This window comes from Megalopta genalis, unplaced genomic scaffold, assembly GCF_051020955.1.
Source record: "Megalopta genalis isolate 19385.01 unplaced genomic scaffold, iyMegGena1_principal scaffold0043, whole genome shotgun sequence".
Classification (NCBI taxonomy): Eukaryota; Metazoa; Arthropoda; class Insecta; order Hymenoptera; family Halictidae; genus Megalopta; species Megalopta genalis.
The window spans coordinates 784470-809970 of NW_027476112.1; the positions used below are offsets into that span (position 1 = coordinate 784470).

The 25501-nt window shown below is 38.2% G+C and overlaps 2 long non-coding RNA genes across 2 annotated transcripts; one reads left to right on the plus strand and one right to left on the minus strand.

Moving 5' to 3' along the window:
- Positions 1–10617: 10617 nt before the first annotated feature.
- LOC143261246 (uncharacterized) lies at positions 10618–19790 on the minus strand. Its single transcript, XR_013035422.1, has 2 exons — positions 19454–19790; positions 10618–13671 (listed from the first exon to the last, which is right to left on the minus strand). It is a non-coding gene; the product is annotated as an uncharacterized LOC143261246 (long non-coding RNA).
- A 614-nt stretch (positions 19791–20404) lies between these two features.
- LOC143261247 (uncharacterized) lies at positions 20405–24360 on the plus strand. The gene is made up of 2 exons (XR_013035423.1): positions 20405–21088; positions 21159–24360. It is a non-coding gene; the product is annotated as an uncharacterized LOC143261247 (long non-coding RNA).
- Positions 24361–25501: the final 1141 nt, after the last annotated feature.

Consider the following 25501-nt stretch of genomic DNA (forward strand, 5'->3'; position numbering starts at 1 on the left):
GATCCAAGACGTAATTAGGAAAAAGAAGACGACTACATCGACCTAGAGACAACGAAGGATAGATATTCAAGATACAACCCGTCATTAGGAAAAAGGATTGCATCTTCTGTCTCGTCAAAGATCTCGCCAATATTCGATCCAGTACGAAAAAGGACAAGGATGGAAGAAACGTCCTTGTTTCAAAGAGAAGATAATCTACGCATCCCAACTCCCGAAGCTCAAGAAGCACCGTCACAACCTGAAATCCCTGTCGAACAATTATCGACGAACGATATTGTGGCGGCGACAAGCCGGCGCCACGTCTCCGCCATGTGTTTAGTTTTAAGGCGTAAGAATGTTTGGACGAATGGGCCGGGCTGCATGCTGTGCGTTAGCGTCGAGCGAATGTCTAGACGATTGGTTTGAGTGTCGCGTAGAATGAATGCGTCTAGCCAGGACAGAGTGAAAGCGAACCGTGAGAATGAGAAAGAATGATCTGGATGGGATGCATCGGTGAGCGAATGGTTAGTTCAGTAAGAACCCTCGTCGGGAACGGTACGCGAGCGTCGCGAGTTTAGTTCCGATTGTAAATAAAGATAGTCTAATTGTAACCGGGTTCAATTCTCTCTTCCCGTCGCCGATCCCACCTCCTCATTGGTGACCCCGACGTGATCTAAAGGAAGCGAACGACACGAATTTTGCAGTCGCATTTCGTTCGTGGTTTCGTGGCAGTGGATCGGGAGTTTTCGGAAGAGAACACGGACATTCGCACGTTTATTCGGTACGATGGCATCCCCGCCCGTATCGACAGTCAGCCGCGTCGCGGTGAAAATACCGGAATTTTCGCCGACCGACCCCGAGCTGTGGTTCGCGATGGTCGAGGCGAGCTTCGAGACGAGCGGCGTTACGACCGAAAAGACGAAGTTCGGGTACGTCCTGGGCGCGCTCAAACCAGAATACGCGGCCGAGGTCCGCGAAATCATCTTGAATCCCCCGGCTGAGCCGTTCACTAGGCTCAAGACAGAGCTGATAAGGCGGATCGGGGCGTCGCAGGAGCAGAAGACTCGGCGTCTCCTCGAGCACGAGGAGATGGGCGACCGCAAACCGTCGCAGTTCTTACGCCACCTGCGGACCTTGGGAGGAACAGCCGTGTCGGAGGAGATACTGCGTACCTTGTGGTTGGGCCGGCTCCCCGCGAGCATGCAGGTCATCCTGGCGACGCAGCGAGACGTCGAGCTCGACCGAGTGGCCGACTTGGCCGACACCATCGCTGACACGATGGGCCCACGCACGCGGGTAGCCGAGGCCTCTGCGGGTCCCGTCGCACGGCCGTCGAGGGATATGTGCGAAGTTGAGGAACAACTGTGCTCGAAGATGGCACAGCTCACGGCGACGTTTCGGCAGGAGCTCGCAGCAATTCGTCGCGAGATAAACCCCGGTCCGCGTTTTTCCCAACGGCGACCATCCACCCCGGGCCGAGCGCGATCGCTATCCCGAGAACGACGAACCGCGCTACGAGGCGGGAAGTGTTTTTACCACTACAAGTTCGGCGCGAACGCGTTCCGTTGCGAACACCCATGCAATTGGTCCGCGTCGGGAAACGAGATGGGCAGTCGTTAATGACGGCCAGCGACCACTGCCCACCATCGCGCCGTTTGTTCGTCACCGATCGAGTAACGAGAACGCAGTTTTTAATCGACACCGGTGCCGATCTCTGCGTTTTTCCTCGATCGAAAACTCGCGGGTTCCGCGAACGCGCATCTTACGTTTTATATGCGGCGAACGGGTCGGAAATTGCCACGTACGGGACGGTTACGCTGAGCCTCGATTTCGGGCTCCATCGCGTTTTCGTATGGCGTTTCGTGGTGGCCGACGTGTCAAAGCCGATTATAGGCGTGGATTTCCTCGCGCATTACGAACTATTGGTGGACGTCGGAAAGTGCAAACTTTTAGACCAGGTGACGTCGATGACGGTGCCAGGACGCTCAGTGCGCGAGTGCGGGCCATCGGCGCCCTCGGTGAAGACAATTTTCGGTGATTCGAAATTCCACGAATTGCTGCAACGTTTCCCGAACATTACGCGACCAGTGGGGACACCCGTGCAAGTGCAACATGAAACGGTGCACTACATCCGCACAACGCCGGGTCCGCCTGTGGCTTGTAGGCCCCGGCGTCTCGCGCCGGATCGTTTGAGGCACGCGCGACAAGAATTCGAGACGATGATGCGTCTCGGCATCGCGCGACCGTCGGAAAGTGCGTGGTCATCGCCTCTCCATATGGTGCCCAAAAAAGAACAGGACGCTTGGCGACCGTGCGGGGATTACCGAGCTTTAAATGCGCGCACGGTGCCGGATAGGTACCCCGTGAAGCACATCGAGGACTTTTCTCACGCGCTTCACGGGAAGACGGTGTTCTCCACAATAGATCTGGCGCGCGCGTATAACCAGATTCCAGTGGCCACAGAGGACATCGCCAAAACCGCGATAACCACCCCTTTCGGACTATTCGAGTTCCCCTGTATGTCGTTCGGATTGCGAAACGCGGCACAAACGTTTCAACGTTTCATCGACGAGGTGCTGCGCGGCTTGGATTTTGTGTACGCGTACATCGACGACATACTGGTGGCATCGTCGACAGAAGAGCAGCACTTGCGCCACTTGGAGGAAGTTTTTTCACGCCTCGACAAGTACGGCGTGACCGTCAACGAGACGAAATGCATTTTCGGCCAGGCGCAGGTTAAATTCCTGGGGTTCACCGTATCGTCCAAAGGCACCAGCCCGTTGGAATCAAAGGTGGAGGCGATCACCAACTACCCCCAACCGACCACCGCAAAACGGCTGAGGCAGTTCCTGGGTATGCTAAATTTCTATAGGCGTTTCATGCCCAGGGCTGCGCAGGTACAAGCGCCCCTCAATAACCTACTGCACGACGGCATCAAGGGTAACGCCAAGTTGGCGTGGACCGAGGAAGCTACCGCGGCTTTCGCCGAGGCGAAGGACAGTTTGAGGCAGGCGGCGTTATTGTCGCATCCGAGGGACGACGCGCCACTCGCCTTGTTCTGCGACGCGTCCGATTTTGCTGCAGGTGCGGCACTGCAGCAGCGGGTCGGAAAGGATTGGCAGCCGGTGGCTTTCTTCTCCAGGAAGCTCAGCGCTGCCGAGCGGAATTACGGCGCGTACGACCGGGAAATGTTGGCCATTTACTCGGCAATCAAGCATTTCCGACACATGGTGGAGGGGCGAACATTCACCATCTACACGGACCACAAACCGTTGACCTTCGCCTTCCAACAAAAGCCCGAGAAATGTTCTCCCAGGCAATTTAGATACCTGGATTTCATCGGGCAGTTCACCACCGACATCCGCCACATCGCCGGGAAGGACAACGTCGTCGCCGACGCGCTATCCAGGTTGGAAGAAGTGGTAGAGTCTTTCAGCTACACCGATTTGGCGGAGTCTCAGCAGCGCGACGCGGAACTTCAGGCGTACATGAGCGGGAAAATAAAAAACAATTTACGTCTAAAACGGATACGCCCGCCCGATTCGAACACTGAAGTGATCTGTGACGTGTCTACCGGGATTGCGCGACCTTTCGTCACGGGACAATTCAGGCGAGCCGCATTCGACTCGATGCACCGCTTGGCGCATCCAGGTGTTAAAGCAACGGTGAGACTCGTGACGGAACGATATGTGTGGCCGTCCGTTAAAGCCGATTGCCGGAGTTGGGCTCGCGGTTGCGTTCCGTGCCAGCGCGCCAAAATAAACAAGCACGTTTTCGCGCCGCCGGGAAGTTTCGACGCGCCGACCGGAAGATTCGAGCACGTGCACATAGACATTGTAGTCCTTCCGGTCTCAGAGGGGTTCAGGTACTGTTTAACCTGCGTCGACCGTTTTACGCGCTGGCCCGAGGCTTTCCCAATTCGGGATCAAGAAGCTTCGACCGTGGCACGCGCCTTTTACGAGGGTTGGATTTCACGGTTCGGAACCCCGTTGCGCGTGACGACCGACCAGGGTCGACAATTCGAGTCGCGCTTGTTTCAGGCATTGTCGCAGCTAACAGGTGCAGCCCACTGGCGGACAACGGCCTATCACCCGGCGGCAAACGGAATGGTGGAGAGATTCCACCGCCAATTTAAGGCAGCAATCCGTTGCCAGCAAAACGTCAGCTGGACAAAGGTTCTTCCCACCATCTTGCTGGGCATCCGCGCAGCCTGGAGGGAGGACTTACAATCCACCGCAGCTGAGCTGGTCTACGGCGAGACACTGCGCCTACCAGGGGAATTCCTGGTCCCACAGAGAGCGGAGTCGCTGCCGCTGCCAGGGGATTTTGTCGCGGGATTACGAAAGCATTTCGCGACCCTCGCCCCAACGCCTGGCAGCAATCACTCGACGAAACGAGTTTTCGTTTTCAAGGACCTCGCCACGGCAGAGCATGTGTTCGTGCGGAACGACGCCGTGCGAGGAATCCTCCAGCCGCCATACGACGGCCCATACAGGGTCCTCGAGCGAGGGGACCGGACTTACTCCCTCAGTATCCGGGACAAGGCGGTTACAGTGACCATAGATCGCCTAAAGCCGGCGTACTTGCTGGCTACAGATCCAGCACCGCCGACGATACCAGGGGCAACACAGCCAGCGTTACCTGGAGAGTCCGAGGGGCCACCAACACCACCATCACCACCCACTCCGAGCGAGTTTACGGGGCAGCCGCCCCAACCATCGCCACCATCTCGGGGTCCGGCGGTGCCGCCCCCCATAGTAGTACCACCAGGTGCGGGTTTACGCACCACACGGTCCGGAAGAAGAGTGCGTTTCCCGGACCGATTGCAAGTTTCGTGATCGAGTCAATCACTGGCGGGGGGGTGATGTGGCGGCGACAAGCCGGCGCCACGTCTCCGCCATGTGTTTAGTTTTAAGGCGTAAGAATGTTTGGACGAATGGGCCGGGCTGCATGCTGTGCGTTAGCGTCGAGCGAATGTCTAGACGATTGGTTTGAGTGTCGCGTAGAATGAATGCGTCTAGCCAGGACAGAGTGAAAGCGAACCGTGAGAATGAGAAAGAATGATCTGGATGGGATGCATCGGTGAGCGAATGGTTAGTTCAGTAAGAACCCTCGTCGGGAACGGTACGCGAGCGTCGCGAGTTTAGTTCCGATTGTAAATAAAGATAGTCTAATTGTAACCGGGTTCAATTCTCTCTTCCCGTCGCCGATCCCACCTCCTCAATATAATAAATTCTAATCCTAAAAATTATGGTGAAATGTTAAATAGAAAACGACGACAAAATTCAAATTTGCAAATTAAAGAAGTTTATGAACCATTAGATTTAATTTAACTTATGAAAGAGAGTCTAAAATAGGAAAATTAGTATTTCTATTGCCGAATAGAAATACTAATTGGACGTAATCTACGTATAGTACACACTAACAAATTGAAAATTGCACATGTAAGATCTAAATTTAATTAACAAATAATGGTACAATTAACAATAATGCCACATATGTATTACGTATCAACGAATGTTCATTAGACTTTAAAATTCCAGTACCAAGACAAGGTAAATTCTCAGAAATTTCTTGGAATTCAACGAACCAATGGATGATGTCATTCTACCAAATCACGACGAACCTCGCTGAAGCCTACCACAATCAAAGCCGTTATCTGTATCCGATGAGACGACTCGACAACTTCCGTGATGGTAGCAGATAGTTGTTGAGTGTCATGAAAACATCAGAACCACATTTCGAAACGTACCAGTAGAAAAGAGCATCCTATATAGCAACGATAAAAATAGCATCTATAGAATACGATATAATAGAGAAGTAAAATTCGCCCCAGGAGTTCATTCGCATTAACTTGATTAATTATATCAAAGATAATTTATTATTTTTGATTAAAGAGAAATAAGATTTTTGAACATTCTAACTATTTAAATTACTGTCCTAAATAAAATATAATGTTTTAAATAATCTATGAGGTTCACAAAATTCGAAAATGTCAAAATTACTTAAAAAATATTGTCATTCCGAAACTAGTCTCGAACGCATTTCCGAAACTCGATCAAGCCCAAATTATGCAAATAACTTCATTTCACATAGAAACAATGTTAGCGAGAAGGATTTTTTGAAATTGGAATGTTACGACCCAAAATATTGCGAGAAATCTATTGCACTGTTATGTAAACAATAAACATTTACCATTTCTGTCTTTTTTAAAAACGTTTACAAAAAACCTCCAATAAGAATGAAAAATTACTTTCCTGACCGAGTCTTTTCCGTACTTCAACCTAAACCAATGCAGTGTCTCACAATCAGTGATAGTACCAAATTGCAGGTTCGAAATACACAGCGTTCGTATTCAAGCACATAATATACAACGCGATTTCATTTCACAAGAATAACTGCGATAAATACTGTCCGATATAAATCACAGACCTGTTTAAACCAATAACACTACTATGAAAAACCTCAGAAATAAGTTTATTAATTGCATTAACTCTGTAATACTATAAATACTTGAGTTTGCTCGAAAAGATTCGACATACCTACTTTTTAACTTTGCAGCTTACTTAATAGACAACAACAAGGTTATATCCTCGCAAAATTTGCTACAACTAGAAAATCTGCATTATCAATTTCATCGAATGAATATTCCAAATTGATCATATAAACATGGATTTTTATAAATCTAGAGTATTTGATTTAATCGTGTCAGAATCGGAAGCAGACAGTAAATTGATCAACGTACTCAAGAAAGCAATATCTCTAGTGGCAGTAGGATTTGAATGTAGAAATAAGTAGCAAGGCAATCAATCCTCTGAAGCTGTATTGCTTGTTATCCAAATATGGTTGCAAGTTTTTAACTAATGGAAAGCAACAGCAAATAATGACGTGTAAATAAAAATTACCGATTCAGATTTCAAGTTTGCTTCTACATGACTTTTAGTGCCATTACTGCACAATTTGATTCATAGATAATATACACGACTTCGCACAATCACTTCCGATCCTGTTCACCCCGAGAAGTAAATGTTTCAGACTGTTAACCAAATCCAGGAAAGTTCGGTATGAAAGATCCAATATCAAATCTGAAATCCTTGCCCCAAAAGTACATCGAAATTCAGATCAATGTAGTCTTCCTTTTCTTGTTGATTACTTCCGCAATCGCGCCATACAAAGTCTCAAGCAGAAGAACCAGTCTTCGAGATATCTGCTGAACACTGACGTGAATCTTGGCATGAAAACTGCATCACTCAATCTCCATATTGATCCAATCGGTTTTTGCTGACGATTAAAGCCGTAAATCTTCAAGCAAACAAATTCCTGCTTTCTATATTTCCACTTGAATGTTTAGTAGGAATCGTGCAATCTTGGTATTTTTCATTATGTGATTAATATTTGTTGCCGGTTTATTGAGAATGTATCCACTGCAGGTTACATTTCTGGTTATGTATATCACACTATTTGAAATTTTGGAACCAAATTTCGAAATACTTTGGAAATTGAGGTTGATAGTTGTGACCATGCTTTGAAAATGGCTATATTTACCTATAATTAATATCGAAAGATATGAGATAATTAATAGCCCAGCCATAGTTGTCTTCGACTACTGAAACCAAGCTGCAGTAGTATCATTAATGCATTTCGAATAATTTGGTTTCGATGAATAACATAAGAGTGGGCGTTGTACTGCTTTTCTTCCTCCATATATTATAACCATTACAGAAACACATTTAGTTATTTCGGGCGCGTAGAGTACAAGAAATCTCCTGCAAACTACCAAGAATGCACAGCTCTGCAGTAACAAAAAATGGAGTATTCTCAATCTGAATGTTCCATTTAATGCAACTCTTCATTTGTGGTGAAATTAGATGTTGGCGATTCCGTTGCTGATTCCGAATATTGGAAATTTGTCAAGCAACAACCCGACCCAACTATAAATTTTCCAATACAGATCCAGTACGCTGAAACAAATAGCCCCGTGTGTCTAAAATCACATAAGAATTCTAGCGCGACCATTATTTATTTTCCGTCGTTTCCCATGTAACGTTGTTCGTTAGGACATTGCCCTCGTGCACTGTAACGAACATTCAGTGCTGCTTAGTTTTCAATATTCACAACGAAATAAATAGGCCCTCACACCGCGACCGTGGCTAGTTTTCATTTGTCATCTCAGTTATCAGCTACTGTTACGTAGATACATATAGTTACGCTTGTAATTCTTCTCTGCTCTTGTGCGCGCAATTCATATTACGCTTGTAATACTTTTGCGCTTGCAGCCTAGCTTCGCTACAATCGATTGCGCTTGCAAATTTCGATACAGCTTTATAGCCATAAATTGATCGCTTAATCGTATCATTTATGACCTTCACGACACATCATCACATTTCATCATTCTATTGTATATCATCTATAACCTCCTCTGGACGAATCTTATTGGTTAAAACATATTTAGCGTTATTACACCAGCGTTTTTTACCATACAGTCCACTATCCAATTCATCCTTCCAATCCTTCCTCCAATTCATCCTTCCCAACGAAAAGATACATTTGCAACATATTTGGAAATTTGAGAAGAATAACAAACTAGTAATTTTGGAAATTGTCGAACATTTAACTTATTTCTGCACTTTATGAGCCTTCCCGGGTACTACATATTTCCAAAACTTCATCCTCCGGTTACGTAAATACATACAACTGTGAGATGTAGATGGTTCATTCTATTATATAATATTTCACATAAAACATTATGATTCAGATTCTGATAATACTCTACATTGATGTTTAAACCCACGATTTAAAAAAGTGATGAAAAAATTGATGTCAATTTTGCAGGTTGTCTTCGCTATAGTAAGCATGAAAGTAGTATAATAATACTTTACTATCCACACTTTAATTATGCATGATTCGTACTCATGCCGCTATATGCACTATTCAGATTTGACGAGGAGATGACTATAAACAGTGCGGGCATGTTCGTCGCAAAAGTCTTCTCGTTAGCTTTAAACTATACGATAGTAGGAGTTATGAATTGTACATTAAACTTAATATAACAATTTGCGTTCAAATTTTTTCGAGCAAACTTATTATCATACATACAAATACACTGTATGTTACCGTGTTCGTTTGAACAGTTCAAACAGATATATGTATAATTCTTATAGTTCAATACTGTGCATAGTACAAACAGAATTAAGTCTTATTACGAATAATTTCTTTCACGAACCATCACTGAACGCGACATCGGGACAAAAACGTGTAAATTGTACATCCGATCGAAAAAATAGAAAAACTCGTCTCGATGACTACATTGTGCAACATATGTCCAAAATGATCTATTGGAAACAAAAAATACTCCATAAATACTGCAGAATTCATTTGAATTGATAGAATTAAGAATTAACTTTCCTACCTCGAGTATAATGATATAAAAAAATGATCACGTTTTCAGCTGGCATTTATCCATTACTATCCTACAAATGTAAGTTTCATAAATAACGCTAAATATTTATTAATAAAAATAAGATCAGATTAAATAAAACTAATTAAAACAAACACTATGTGGTATTACAACATAGTATAATATAAAGAGTATTTTCCCGAAACTACAGAGAGAGATTTAAATTATTATATTATCATTAAAAAGAATTTTTTCAGCTACTTTTAAAGTACACCTATGAGATGATTTATTATGTGTACAACATTATTTAAAATACCAAAATTATGAAATCCTTTTTCGAAAATCATCGGTTAGTGTGAAATTGGTTTAGTCAAGTGTATATAAACCAGTGTATTACAAAAGATGAAAGGTAACATTCTCTATTATTCCGAAAATGTCTAGTCATATAAGTCAACATAATAAAAAACATGGAGAATACTTAGGCAATTATGCAAACTAATATTTTTGTAATTTCTATTGCGTGTTTCGTCCAAATTTTAATAGGAGTTTGTAGACAAATGTTTTATTTTATTTTCTTCTCATGGTTACTCTGGGGTTTTAATAATGTCAAGTAGAAAGTTGATTGAAGTCATAGAAAATGCTCACTAGAAGTGTGACATACGAAGAACATTCCTGACATATTTTTCATAGCTTATCTTTCACGTACTTTAAATTCGCTCAAGAATAATTATTCAGCCACAGGAAAAGAACGTCGAACATAACGTCGAAAACGTGGGAATTTAAGACAGTGTTAAATTCATTTAAGACATCCACAACCCACACTCTCGATGAGAGCCAAACGCCCAAATAGCCAAATAACCAAATCGACGACCCAAGCATCTTTTGCAAACGCAATTCAATAGATGAAACTGTGATAACAGCGAAGCCAAGATTAGAAGAAACAATGATGCAAACACCACACATCTACAATCTCCCAGGAGCCTCATCTACGCCATTACATCTACCAATAATCTCACCTGCCAAGATCAGTGAACCAAGTATAACTTAGTCTATACCTGATTGCGAATCTAAATCCCAGGAGAACAGCAGTTCAACTGATGGAGACGAACCAGATATTAGCCCAGTTTTGCCACAACCTACGAACACGAATAACATTGTCACACCAGCAGATGAAATTCGATGAAAATTAATAGAAGAAGCTTGCAGTAGATTAATCGCAGGTCACAAGGGTGTAACGGAAACCTTAAATCAATTAACCCTTTCGGTACTACCGCCGCCTATTGGCGGCATCCACGGAAAGTTATGTGGGCACTTTATGTGGACACCGTGAACAGCACCAACGGAAAGTTATGTGGGTATGATTACTCTCTATAGTACACATTACTTTACTATCCTGTGTTTAAAATTCCCGGCTGTTCTAATCGTTCCATTATAATATATAATTAGTAACAGTCAACAGCGTGCCTTAATTATATATGTTTTATAATATATAGATAAGCTACGAAAAACAAATTGGAATGTTTGCTTATATCGTTAATTTTTTTTATGTATAACTTACAATTTGAATTTAGTTCCCTTCAGGATGAGTGTAAAACGCTTGAAAAGAGAACAATGAATAAAGGAAATCATTGATTCCAAAAGAGATTCTGATGAAGAAAATCAATATAATTTAGCATTTCGCAAAACGAGGAACAATCGAGCACGTGTACTTAGCACCTCGGTATCTGAAGAAGCAGAAGAGCCTGAAGTACGAATTGATACTCCTTCTAGCATCAAATGGACATCAAAGAAGCTTAGTCCAAAAATTCATGATTTTACGCCACATCCTTCGGGAGTAGTAGGGAACAATTTAAATCGTTCGTCGAGAATTTTGGGTTGCTTCAGACTGCTTTTTTCTAAAGATTTAGTTAAATTTATTGTGAAAAAAACAAACTATTACCGGTGTCGACAGCTCAAAAGAGATCACTTGAACGCTTCAGAAGGGATGGAAGTGAATGTATTATACTGTTTTATTGCTGCGTCGTTATTAATGACGCGAACCAAAAAGTTATCCTTAAATGAATATTGGTCTAAAGATAAGATTCTCCGAAGCGATATTTTCAGTAAAATTATGAGTAGAGATCGCTACTTTTCATTATTGAAAATGTTGCATTTTACGGACATAGTCGGCCACACTGCCGATCGTTTACACAAAATAAATGAAGTAGTGGAAATGCTACGAACATCTTTTTATCAATGCATTTCAGCCATACCAGCGGTTATGTATAGACGAAAGTCTACTCCTCTACAAAGGCCGTCTCTCGTTTAAACAATATATTCCCTCGAAAAGGAGTAGGTTTGATACAAAATCATTCCTACTTTGTGACTGCAAGACGGATTATATCCAAGATATAATCATTTATTGTGGGGCTAGTGCTACTGTAGCTACCGAATATCAATATATTGGAAAGCCAGGGAACATTGTAATGTCGCTTTTGCAACCTTTTCTAAACAAAGGCCATACTATTTATCTGGACAACTGGTTTTCCAGTCCCATATTGTTCAACCTACTCCACGAAAAAAGTACGAACGCTTGTGGCACTGTGCAAAGAAGACGGAAAGAGATGCTTAAAATAACTGATAAATTGAAAAAAGAAGAGGCAGTATTCCGCTCATCTGAAAATCTGTTTGCAATGAAATGGTTTGATAGAAAGAAATTTGATATGCTTCTCACACTATCCATACCGCAGAATTTGCAGAAGTACCTAAGAAGTCAAGAAAAAATGAAATTATTCTAAAGCCCAAATGCGTAATAGATTATAACTCTTCAATGGGTACAATCGATAAATCAGATATGGTGATAATTACTATCGATGCAACTCGCAAAAGTTTAAAGTGGTATCGCAAATACTCTCTTTTTCCACTTGATCGACATTTGCGTGTGGAACGCATACTGCCTATATAAGCACACCACAAAAAAACAAATCTCAATGGCGAAATTTCACCTTCAGTTGATTAAGGAAATATTAGAAAAATAACACACAAGAATCATGAATATCATCGGTGCAGCAAGTCAAGAAGTAATTATCCCACAAGGCTCACAGGGGGACATTTTCCTTCGATATATCAGTCGGTGGTGTGAGACGTGAATCCAAGTATCAGTGCGAACAATGTAATGTGGGCTTGCGCGTTTCCCCTTGTTTCGAAAACTAACACACCAAGTTACACTATTAATTTTGTCGTTGATTATATTTCACTATTAGTTTTATTATTTATTATGTTACACTATTAGTTTTGTTCTTTATTTTAATTTTGTGATATTGGACCATATTATTTATATCAATGCCATTTACTTTAATTAATGTACTGTAAAGAAAAAGATATGATTTTAAAACGTTAAGCGCCATGCCTGTTTTGTCCGTCCTTCCGTCTGACCCGCGAGATAAGATTCCGTCGAAATCGGTTTTCTGCCGAGGATTGGTTTAAGTTACGACAAAGCAGTGTAAACATTTTAGAAATGTTTTTCAAACACGTTAAATTCCGCGTCAGTCACCGATGTCGCGGTCGGAATGAAAAGTTTAGTGTCAATCACGCTCGAGATTTCTATGAATGCCGCAAAACATGTTTTCGCGACTTACGCTGTCGGACAGTGCAACCACTCTCGCGGAAAACTTCCTCGTTCCACGAATGTATAACCGCGGCCAGGTCCTCCGTACCGAAAGGGTTAAAAGAAAAATATCAATATCTCTGGAACCTTTTGACGAACTTGCCATCGACACATTTGGACTACTTCCAAAAACAATCAATGGAAATCGCTACATTTTAACTATGCGAGAAAATTTAAAAAAGTATTGGTTAGCAGTTGCTTTATCAGATATTAAAGCCATGATAATAGCTGACGCGTCCGCGAGTCATTTCATTGCAATACGTGGGACAGCAAAATCCATTTCGATAGATGTAAGCATTAGTTTCTTGGGAAACTAATGCTACATGTTGCCGAGATGGGTCGTTAAAAAGGAGCCATATATTGTATTAACAGAATATCTAAAACAACACATCGAGTCATATGAAGAATGGGACCTCTACTTACCATTTGCCATGATTTCATATAAATACCTCCGTTCACGAAGCTACGAATTTCACACCCTACGAATTAATCTTCGGGAAAACCACGAAACAGCCAGTAGTGCGTTCCCCTCCGAAAAGAATAGGCCGACTTTTGGATCTTATTTGATTACGTAACAAGCTATATTACGATAAGTGAGCTAATCCGACATAGCTTATGGTGGAGTAATACGTCCATGTGTAAAAAGAATCTGAAACAAGTAAATTCGATCCACGTTACATCGGGCCATACGAGATAGTAGATGTCGGATATAAATAATGCAATCTTAAAAACAGATGCGACCGGACACCTAATCGCGAAACATCAGAATAAATTAAAACACTCCTTCGTCTTCGATAGTTCGTCCGACACAAATTAAAAATTGGAATCACTTTCAGGATGAAGTAAATCCCGCTGATTACACTGCCCGACAAAATCAAACTTTTTTTCTGGGTTCCTATAGTCACTATGAAATTCTTGTAGAGCTTCACTCCCTGAACAAGAATCCGAAAACTAAATTCCTCCATCACCCTCAGTTTTTTAAATAAACGAACTTTTGTAAAAACCCAAAATTTTCGACAAAAATGAGGTATTGCATGGAAAGTACAAACGTTAGAAAGTTCTAATTGATGTTAAAAGATAAAGGAGAGCTTCCCGAATATAGTGGCATGCAATTTATTAATTGTTTCTGGTCCTAAATAGCAATAAATTAATGTCAAAGTTTAAAAAAGTGTCGACGTGAGCAGTTTCTGCGCAATATTTTTGTATTTTTATGAAAAGTTTTTTGTTCGGCACGAAAACTCTACCCAGGATCGGATTCTGTAGACATTTCTGAAGAAGAAACGGCCCGATGAAAGTGTTGGAACGATATACATTTCGAGTAGATCGAGAAATTGTTCGATGGCAACATGTACACGACGTTTTGCCGCCATGAGCTTCGCTGCTCACTTCTCTCTGTCCGACAGGGCCGAGGCTATGGGTAATCAACACCGATGGAGGGATCCAATGGGGCACCCACTTAGCGTGTGGGGCGTGCCATTTTGTTTAGTACTTCAATGTGCTGTCTTCTTTTACATATTTTTATGGATAATAATCACCAAACTGTGAATCATAAATTAAAAATGGAGAAATAATAAAAGAAAAATAATGAACAAGAAATATTCATTTTATTCTGAATTTGTTCGAATTACAAGTATATCATGTATACAGTTATCATTTGAATTATAACGATAATTCGATCATGAATAAATAATCATTTTCAAAACGTTAAACTTCTTGAAACATATCGTTAAATATATATTTAAATATTTATTAAATTATATGGCGTAGAAGCCAAAATTATACTAGTGTTAGAACACTTTCGTTACCAACTCCAAATACTCTGGTGTGATTTTTTGTGTGAAATATATCACAGTTTGGTGATTATTATCCACAGAAATATGTAAAAAAGAAACAGAACATTGAAGTACTAAAAAAAATTCAAATATTATTTACGAAAAGTGGGTGCCCCATTGGATCCCTCCATCGGTGTTGATTACGCGTAGCTTCGGCCCTGTCGGACAGAGAGAAGTGAGCAGCGAAGCTCATGGCGGCAAAACGTCGTGTACATGTTGCCATCGAACAATTTCTCGATCTACTCGAAATGTATATCGTTCCAACACTTTCATCGGGCCGTTTCTTCTTCAGAAATGTCTACAGAACCGATCCTGGGTAGAGTCTTCGTGCCGAACAAAAAACTTTTCGTAAAAATACAAAAATATTGCGCAGAAACTGCTCACGTCGACACTTTTTTAAACTTTGACATTAATTTATTGCTATTTAGGACCAGAAACAATTAATAAATTGCATGCCACTATATTCGGGAAGCTCTCCTTTATCTTTTAACACCAATTAGAACTTTCTAACGTTTGTACTTTCCATGCAATACCTCATTTTTGTCGAAAATTTTGGGTTTTTACAAAAGTTCGTTTATTTAAAAAACTGAGGGTGATGGAGGAATTCGGTTTTCGGATTCTTGTTCAGGGAGTGAAGCTCTACAAGAATTTCATAGTGGCTATAGGAACCCAAAAATCGTGTCGGACAGTGTTATCCAGAGGTGCACGAGGATCTCTTAATATGCCAATGTATAAGGAAAATGCAACTCGTGTTTGAAGCTGAAGAATACAAATTGTGTGAAAAATGTTGGTCTCGAGTGGCAGCAGAAGAAAGAGAATTATTTCCTGAAGGCTGCTGGCATACCATCGCAGGAAACCACATAAGTGAGGCAGATTGTCATTGTGAAGGATATGGTTCTGTAATCCTGGAAACATCAAACGCTAGTCGATGCCGAGAATGCATCGAAGAATATATATTTCGAAATGTAACTAGAGACATTACAGCAATTAAAAAATTGCAAGGCCATTGATGTGGTCACTCAGTGGTAGCATCATGACCGTTAATAGCAACACACGCACATATATAAAAAGAAAAACACATATAATCCATAAATCATCGTCATAAATAGTTAGAGCCAATTGAACGTAGTAGTTTGAACAACCAACATTTATTACCAGAATGTTCACTGAGGCATCTACGCAAACGGAGGTCTGCTAAGATTATTTAATTGAACATAATTTAACATAACATATTTAACATAACCATGACAGGAAGATGTATTTTTCTAAAAATTTCAAATCGGGATAAAGAAAAACATGCACGGGAAGAGCTACCCAGACCAGGGTCGAAAAGACCAAAAACCAAGAAATCCAAACCGAACCAGAGGAAACAGTGTCGAGAAAAAGGGTTGGATAAGTAATCACGGACAAAAACATAACGGATAAGATAGGCGGATAGGGAGGAAATTAGACCACTTATTGTAAGAATATAATAGTCTTAAAAATACATATACATAATGATAATAATAATAACAGTAGAATAGGATTATAATTAAAAAAGTATAAATTAAAAAAGAAATGAAAGATAATATTTGCAAAGAATTGTTTGGAAACCAACGATCCAAATTAGTTTGTTCAGGTCCGAATCCTTGTTTATATAGTAAAACATTATATTTAAATAAATACTTTAGATCACAACAACATCGTTGTACATACACAGACACGAATACATACATATAATTATCTTCGTGACTTTTTTAAGTGTGTGCTGTCAAATAAATATTATTAAATATTCTGTAAAACAAGAAGTTCCGGTAAGAAGCGATCGTCGTTTGATTTTGACGGTATTAGTGATTAACTCCAGGATACGGCTGACATTATGGGCTATACTGAGGTAAACAAAGATTGCGATATTCTACAAGGTGCTCGAAGGTAAAATTTGTTTGGTTTTTTAATTAGGAGAATTAAGGTTTTGTGGAAACCATATACAAGCAAAACTAAGAAGACACTTCAGTTTGGATGAAAATAAAAACCTATGAACAATACTAACAGTGAATGATCTAAATAAAGCATTAGGTAAATTTGTTAACAAAAATAAGACTAACGCTTTTAATAACCTACACAGGTAAAGCATATACAATGTAATATTTCAAAATATTGATTTGCCATTATAAGCTCGATTGTATTGTTACTATTAATTCTTTACATATAGCCGTGAAATAAAAGAACTTGTGCCATGTTTGGAAACTAGTGGAACAACTGCAGATATTGGAAATATCAGGAAAGAAATTAAAAATTATTGTGATAAGAGAAAGGAGGAAGCACAAAAAGAAAAGACAGAAGTATATGTATACTTGCAAACAAACTCATTTAAAAATGATAATATACTATTACATTTGACAGATTGGATAATCGCATGCTATTTTATAGATGCAAACATTATTCGCTAATAGACCGGTAAAACCCTTTAATAATGACAAGATAATAGTTATTGACAATAGTAGTAGCGTTGAAGAAGAAGCAGAAAAAACAGATAAAGCTAATGGCAGTGGAGCATGTAACAAAAGCAAAGAAACCGATAAAAATAATGAAAATCATAAAAGTTCTGTTGGTGTAACATCTGAGAGGTAATTTACTTCAACTCAAAAACAGACAACAGCGCAGGTACATCATCGAACTCTATTAAACGATTCACAGTTTATATGCATAGGACCTTAAATAAGGTCCGAATCCTTATTTATACAGTACTTGTAAAACATTATATTAAATAAATACTTTTCATTAAATCTTGAAATATTTGATAATATATAATATATATTATATATAATTTGGACATTCAAGTTGCAACAAAAAAAGAAATACATACTATAAACAAATCATAAAATCGTATAAAATAGAGATTTAAAAACGACATCGATCTTAAATAAATACTAATGATAGAAGAACTAGTACAAGAACTAGTAAAACACCGTTTATCTGGACTATGTTTATCCAACATAGTAACCCGTTACCAACAATTGGATGTCAGGAACGATGCTCCTCTTATCCAACTCCAGTCTACGCGACATACCCATTATACAAAACACTGTTTTTGTTTCTTAGTTAGAAATTCTAGCATAGTCTTCCTGCATAGAATGTAAGATAAGTAATGATTTAATTCAGTTACTTGTATCTATGTGATTCGTCCAGAAACTATATTCTCATTACGTCTTCACACAAATCAAACGAAAAGAGAAAAAGAGTGGTGCTTTGTATTGAAGAAAAATTTGAAATTAATAGACGCTTCAGAAACAATTAATTCCTTGTCTCGTAAATATAACATTGGTAGATTTACTGTATATATCATAAAAAAATTATAAAGATAACATATTAAAATGCAAAGAAGATGATGCAGCAAACACGAATAGAGGAATAAAAATGAATAACAGCTTCTAAAAGTGGGTGAAAGTAATTCATCTTTGCATGAAAGATCAGATAGCGAACAAACCGTAATCACAAAGTTATATGCATAATGTCGCAAGGTGCATTTCGCACTGCGTAGAGTGCGATATAGAAAATGTGATTAAAAATATGGAAATGATAAAGGATTTCATATTCTTAACGACAATAAAATAATATCTCAAGTTATAGAGGATCAACCTGAAGTGAATGTATAATCAGGTACGCTACACAGTATGTTATACAATACTTACGTTAAACAATTTAAGAAACAGTTTCAGATATCTAGAAATAAAGAAATAAATACAAGACATGCCCATAAAGCGACATTTTATTAGAAAATAAGCTTACATATTGCAAAGAAAATATATTAGAAACATCGTAAGAAAAGAGAGTGGAACGCAGTGTATGAAGAGGTGGGAAAAGGTGAGCACTTAAAATAAACCTACCAGTTACAAACTAAAAAACTCTCGTTTTTTAACTTTTCTAAGTCTATAACGAAAATTAAAAAAAATACGTATAGTAGATCTCGATAAGTTACATGCATGCCGAAAATTTCATCGAAATCAGTTAACGCAAGGTCATAGTTACGAGCATTAAACAAATTTTAAAACAGCAACTTTCTCACAATTATTGGACAGAAATATTAAAAATCAGGACAAAACTGCGATTTTTGCGATCTTTAATTGTTTACCGCTTATACCAAAGTCAACCGATTCCGCTGAAATTTTCAACATGCATATAAATTACCGAGATGTACGAAATGCATTTCTTAAATCTTCGTTATATATATTTCGTCATATATTATTTTCTTTAATCATTCTAAGCAATAACAAAATTCAAGTTGTTCAGTCCAGTTCTAAGCAAGTTATGGCGTTTTAAAAGTAGTCCGAATATTAATAGGAGTCGCTATAAAATATTCGAGACGGTCGCAAATAGTCCCTAAGATCGTGTCACAGTGATATTCTACCTAAAATATGGCCGCGACGCCATATATCCGCAAGAACCGATTTCCCACGTGGAAAACAAGTGCTTCCAGTTTCGCAAGCTTCCTCGAGACGCCATATGCGTAACGCACGTGCGTGTAATAATTCGCACTGGCGAATAATTAGGCCAGCCGAGAGAAGGTGTCCGAGCCATCGAAATGTAAATGAAGAAATTCTTACTGATAATGAGACTTACCGAAAAACCGATCAGAAATTCCCAGTTACGAATGCGGCTCCCGGCCGGTCACTAGTCTTGACATATCTTTGGAACGGTCGCTGCCAGTTGTTGCCAGCACTGTCCTTTATTATTTCGCCTGCTGCCCTATGGTCTTTAGCGGCTATCTTCCTTCATTCCATATGAATTAATCTCGGCTCGAATTATCACAGTTACAATTATTTCTTCCAAACACCCAATGCTACGGTCTACGCGACAATGATCCTCGTTCTCGGCAGATCGCTTCCTCAGCCAGAAGCGAGGCATTCCCCACTCCCCAGACTCACGGCTCGGCACGACGCACAAACCCTACGCGCACCCGCCGTTGCTCAGGGCCGCCACCATTCGACTCAGCCCACGCTCCGAGCGTCCTAGATCTCGCGGCATAATTCAGTGACTGTAGAGAATACCACAACATGTTACAATTTCAAGAAATTTCAGTTTATGCAAATACGATGAGCTCAATAAATGGAAAACCAAGAAAGGAATTGGTGGCCAGAACTTTAAAGGACAAACATCTCGAAAGTGAAAATATGTGACATGCAGTGTTTTTCTTCCAGTCGCAGAATTTCCTTCTTTCCTGATTTTGTTAAAAAACTTACGAATCACTTTGCAAATAAAGATAAAAAAATACAAAAATCATGCTTTCCAAAACAAAAAAATAAATTATTATATTCAAAAAACTCTACCAAATTGCAGAAAAACAGTCTAGACTGAGCCCTCTTATAGCAAACTACGTGTTACATTTAAGATTACTTTTTTTGTCCGCGAAATGTGTATACGCTATACGTGATTGTACTGAACATGTGTAATAAATTATGATACCCAAAGCTCATAAAATTTTCGAAGTTTAGTATTTACCTAGCACTCTTTACAGTGATTAGATCAGTGCACAGAGATTGACACATAGTAATTAGATGAGTGTGCAGATGATAACTAGAAAAGGCTCAGTAAATAGCACGCAGTAGTAAACTTTTCATTCTTACTAGGCACAGTAACTCGATCGAAAACTACTATTTATATTTTGTTAAATATTTTGTGTTCCCTATATATTTCAATTATAATAAAATTCGTATTTATGTAAAAGACATCAATATATATTTTAAATGTTTTTTACGAAGTACACCATAGATAAAGAAAACCATATAATTTATCGAAAACTTCGGACGCCACTTTAATGGGCACAGTAAGTAATGGACACACTAATCCTATCTGGCTATCATAGAGAACTGAAAATTAACAGTTATGGACCTATATACATAATATCGATTTTAAATGTCGGCATTCAACTATTACAGTTCTCCTTGGTGTCCAGAGACATCGTCGCTCCTCGGCAGTTATTTTGTGTGCGTTGAGATTTTTGTTTCAGTTGATCGGTCAAACAGCGCGTTCTAGTCAGCTTGTCGCAGTTACATAAACGGATATAAAGGACATAAAATAGCACGTGTGCATACTTCGAATAAAATATCATTATTTAATTGGATACGCGGTATTGATTTTTGTTTATTTCCATCATTAAACAATGGAAACTGTTTGATGAGAATTTTTGGATTCTCCATAATTCTTTCCCGAACTGAAACTGATGTCATAATTGTTTTCAATCCCTGCTTTATGAAGGTATATTCAAGATTGTAAAAGTTTGAATCTTCAAAATTCTGGCAAAAGTTATCCGTAAATCTATTCGTAGCCTTCGTATAAAGATAAAGATAAAAGATGAAAATTATATTCAACGCCACGAATAAATACGCTTTGAATAAAAAATGTATGTATTGGAAATGGATGTAAAATGAAATGTGCACTGATACTTTCTGGTAGAAAAATATCTTTACTTCGCGACATGTGAAGAAGCTCAAAGAAGAAGAAACTCAACGGGCTACAGTGCCGGACGAATATAGATAGTACACTTTAAAATTAACGTAATTTAGATTTATTTAAGGTAATAACCAAGATTCTAATACTATACAGATTTGTAAATTACTGTTATGAACATACACAAATGAAATAAAATTACGTTACGCCAGTTTAAACAATTTTACTTAGAAAAAAATGATGGCATATTTCACTAAGAATTATGTTGCGGCACCACGTAATTCCGAATAAAAAAAACATGAAAAAAGTGTAGAATAATATTTTTTTGTTTAGGATTTAGTTTTCGAGAAAATCGAGATTGAAAATTTGCTAAGCGATGTACATCGCTTATAGCCGGACAAGCGTATGTACAAAGCAAGGTTTAAAACTTGGTTTTCTCGAAAACGAAATCCTAAAGAAAAAAGAAGTCACTCTATATCATTTTTATTTCTTTTTTATGAAGAATAACCCGGTGCCCGCTTGTAGATAGTTTCAGGAATATCCTGTACATATTTTTCAACAGGGTGATGCCGCGAATTTTTTTCTCGTGGATTGATCAGCAAGGTCACATCGTTGAAAATTGTTGCGAAAGTCATAACCATGCATTATGCAAATGGCAGATAACGTGAAAACATTGCCGAATGACAAAAATGTATTTAAGATGATAAGAAGCAATTAGAGCAAACAACTAATAAAGAAACTTCGTAGATAATGACGACTGTTAATAAATGTGGAAAGATGGAGCCACAAAACATTAGGCACTCAATATTATTCCTTGATTTATTGACATACATAACTTTTAGTTAAGTGTGCTAACATTTTGTCCGACTGTATTTCCATAAAAATTCTCTTTTTTCAAATAAAATTGTTTACACTTGCGAAATGCAATTTTATTTCATTTGACTATGTTTATAGTGGTATTTTGCAAATTTATATAGAAACAGTATTTTAGTTGTAATGTTACATAAATAAAAATTACATTAGTTTTAAAGTATGCTATCTTTTTGTTAGATACTGTATTATCCCGAAATGAAAACTAGGAAGCATATAATCGGAGACTTGAGACCAAGCATCCACATATTCGACACTTTCCTATCTTTATTTGAAAAACGATTCTATGAATATTGATTTGTTTTTATTCTGGAACAATGTAGTTACGTGTTGATAATTAAGTGGCATTTTTATTTGTCGGACAAATTATCGACTAATAAAATTATTTATTTCAAACACGTCGAATAAAGATACTTATTTTATTAGGACCCTCCAATATTGCATAAAGATGAAGAAGTATCTTTTGTTCGTAACGTTTCTATAATTTATTATCTAAATAATGTACAACTCTGCTGGGTTGTCATTTGTTTCGCAATTACAAGATGCAAATGAATTTCAGCATAAATTATATTGCAAAAATATCGTACAGTGTTTATGATGAAATAGTTGAAAATGTTAAATATATATAAATTTTAATCGAGTAGTACATATATTTAATCGATCCAAAAGTTTCAGTCATATTACTACGAGATCGATTAATATTGTATAAAAAAATAATGCACCGTCAGACATAATAAAATTCGTTTATTAGAAGTAAGTTAAAAAGATTAAATATTTAAATTATGGAAAAAATTATAACTTAAATTACATTGCACACACACACAGCTACTGCAGTAACTCGAAATTTTATATTATTTTCACGATTCCCTTAGTTTCGTTAATATCATTTAGTCCAAGTAGACTAATAAATATACGATCAAACCCTACCAGAAAATCTGAAAAATTTAAAACACTGATTGCAATAGATTATGTATTGAGGAACAGTCTTTTCTCTATTCCTGCGAAAAAGAAACATATCAATTATTTTTCTTCCTCATTATTTTGAACCACAATTTTCTTCAAAAAAGAAGCTGACAAAATTCTTTAATATATTAGGAAAGGTCTATGGTTTATTTAGAAATGGTTTCATAAAAAAGAAACGAAATACGTCGAGATACACCATATGCTGTGCAATGCTTCGAAATTCTCGTTTACGATAAGTATAGTTTCAGGACAGTCCTTCCGTCCTTGACAGCAATTGCAGGGAATACTATTTTATGGCACCTTCAAGTGGCTTTCTCGTTTAGGGTCTCCGACGATAAGAATCAAGCCGTCAGAGGAATGACTTACAGACGACTCGAGACAATAGATACGAACATGTGTACGCTAGAGGCGAGCAGGACAAGGATGGCCCGCAACATCGAGATCCCATCGAATTAGGAAAGGACGAAAGAAATAGTATAAGCTTCTGATAGAATTGTTCGGTACCTATGAATGCATAGAAACATACGCCGCTTAAGTTATATAATCACTTTTAATGAAAAACAGCGATGTATCATTGACTGTAGTTTTCACATAACAGTCTAATAAGATGTTGGATAACCCTTGGATTTGAGGACTGCATTGCATCTGTGTGGCATAAATTCAGTCGGAATTTCTGATCATATTTTCGTGATTGTTTCCATTAATTCTGCTTTATTGTTAAAAGATCCCATTCCCTTGTGATAAATAACCAATTGTCGGATTTCAAAAGACGTATTTCTTCCTTTTCATTCCATTTTCACAAGTAAAGCGTCTGATATCACCAATAATTTCTGTGGTACCGAGTTCTTACAACGAATTTTTATTTATTTATAAACAATATGTGTTAGCGGCGTCGTCAATGTAATACAATATTTTACTCTGGCATCTAAGATGTTGTGTCCGAATATTTTTGCGACGTTAAATTCTGTCACAATCTTGTTTATCGCTTATTATACAAAAGAACATGTGCAATAAATAAACAAAATTTATTTTTCTACTTACTTTAAGAAGTGCTTTATTATATGAGGAAACGATTCAATAATACTACCATAAACAATAAAAGGGAGTAATAATTTTTCTAATAATATCGTGTCCGAATATTAATGGGAGTCACATGTATCTATTTAATATAAAGAATGTGAAATAAAACTGTAATAAGAAGTATATACATTCGGGTAAACGATGGAATAAAAAATGCTCAAAAATTACTTTTGCCTATATCTTTATCCGAAATATATTTAAAACATTAAGAACTCAATTTTGAAAAAAATTGAGAAAGAGCAATACTTATGAACAAAATTAGCCTCATCGGCGCTCGCACAACGTTCAAAAGACTCGTATCTCGCTCGTTCCATCAACCAACGACGTTGTAATCATAACGAAGATTTTGTATATCACGCATATCATAGTTTCATATCTTGAATTTCGTGTTCCTAGTTAAATAATCGAAAGTTTGGTTTCTATTTTTTATAACATTGTTTCACTCCCACAAAAAATCTGGCAAAGATTGCTGACAACATCAGAGATTGCTGCTTTCGGCAATATCCTCCGATAGAATTAAAATGGCGAAGACAAGATTTGTCATTTCCGAAAAATTTGCAACTTTCCGTTTTGTTTTTTCGTTCTCTATTTTTTTGTGATCACATTTTACGATCGAAAAATCTGAAAAAATTCTCTAACATATGGCCTGTTATACAAAATGGATCAAATCTTTCTCAAAATTTTAAAATGCCATCGTTCATCAGTTGGTAAGTATGAACAAAACTTTGAAACTGTTTTAAGTAATTATATTTAATTACATATTTTTTGAGGTTAGCAATCTGTTGTTAAGAAGTTAAAAATTTTTAGGTTAAATCACTGCATACTACGTCGACGTATTTTTCGTCTGCTCTCTAATGCGGCTCGGTTTGCACCGAATGACGTGTTTATGATTAATCGATTAATTTAATCATTTTCCAGTTATTTTACCTTATTATTAATAAAAATATTAATACAACTTCGACAAACGCAAAAGTAGACAGCAAATAAAGGATGGATATAATTATTATGTAATACGACACTTTTTTATTTCTTATTTTTTCTTAACGGTAATTGTAAAATTTTTCCCACTGTAATTGTGAGGTTTTTGTGATTATAAATTAAGATCAAATACAATATAATTTTTGTAAGATTATATCTTATAAAATTACAAATTTTATAAAAAATATAAATATACTTTTCATATTAATATTTACTTAATTTTTTTTATTCCAACCAATAAAACGACAACATAAACATTTTTGTTTTTGTAATTTAAGGTAAAAAATTAGTATTGAGATGAGTCGATTTATACATACTATGTTTGTTCTT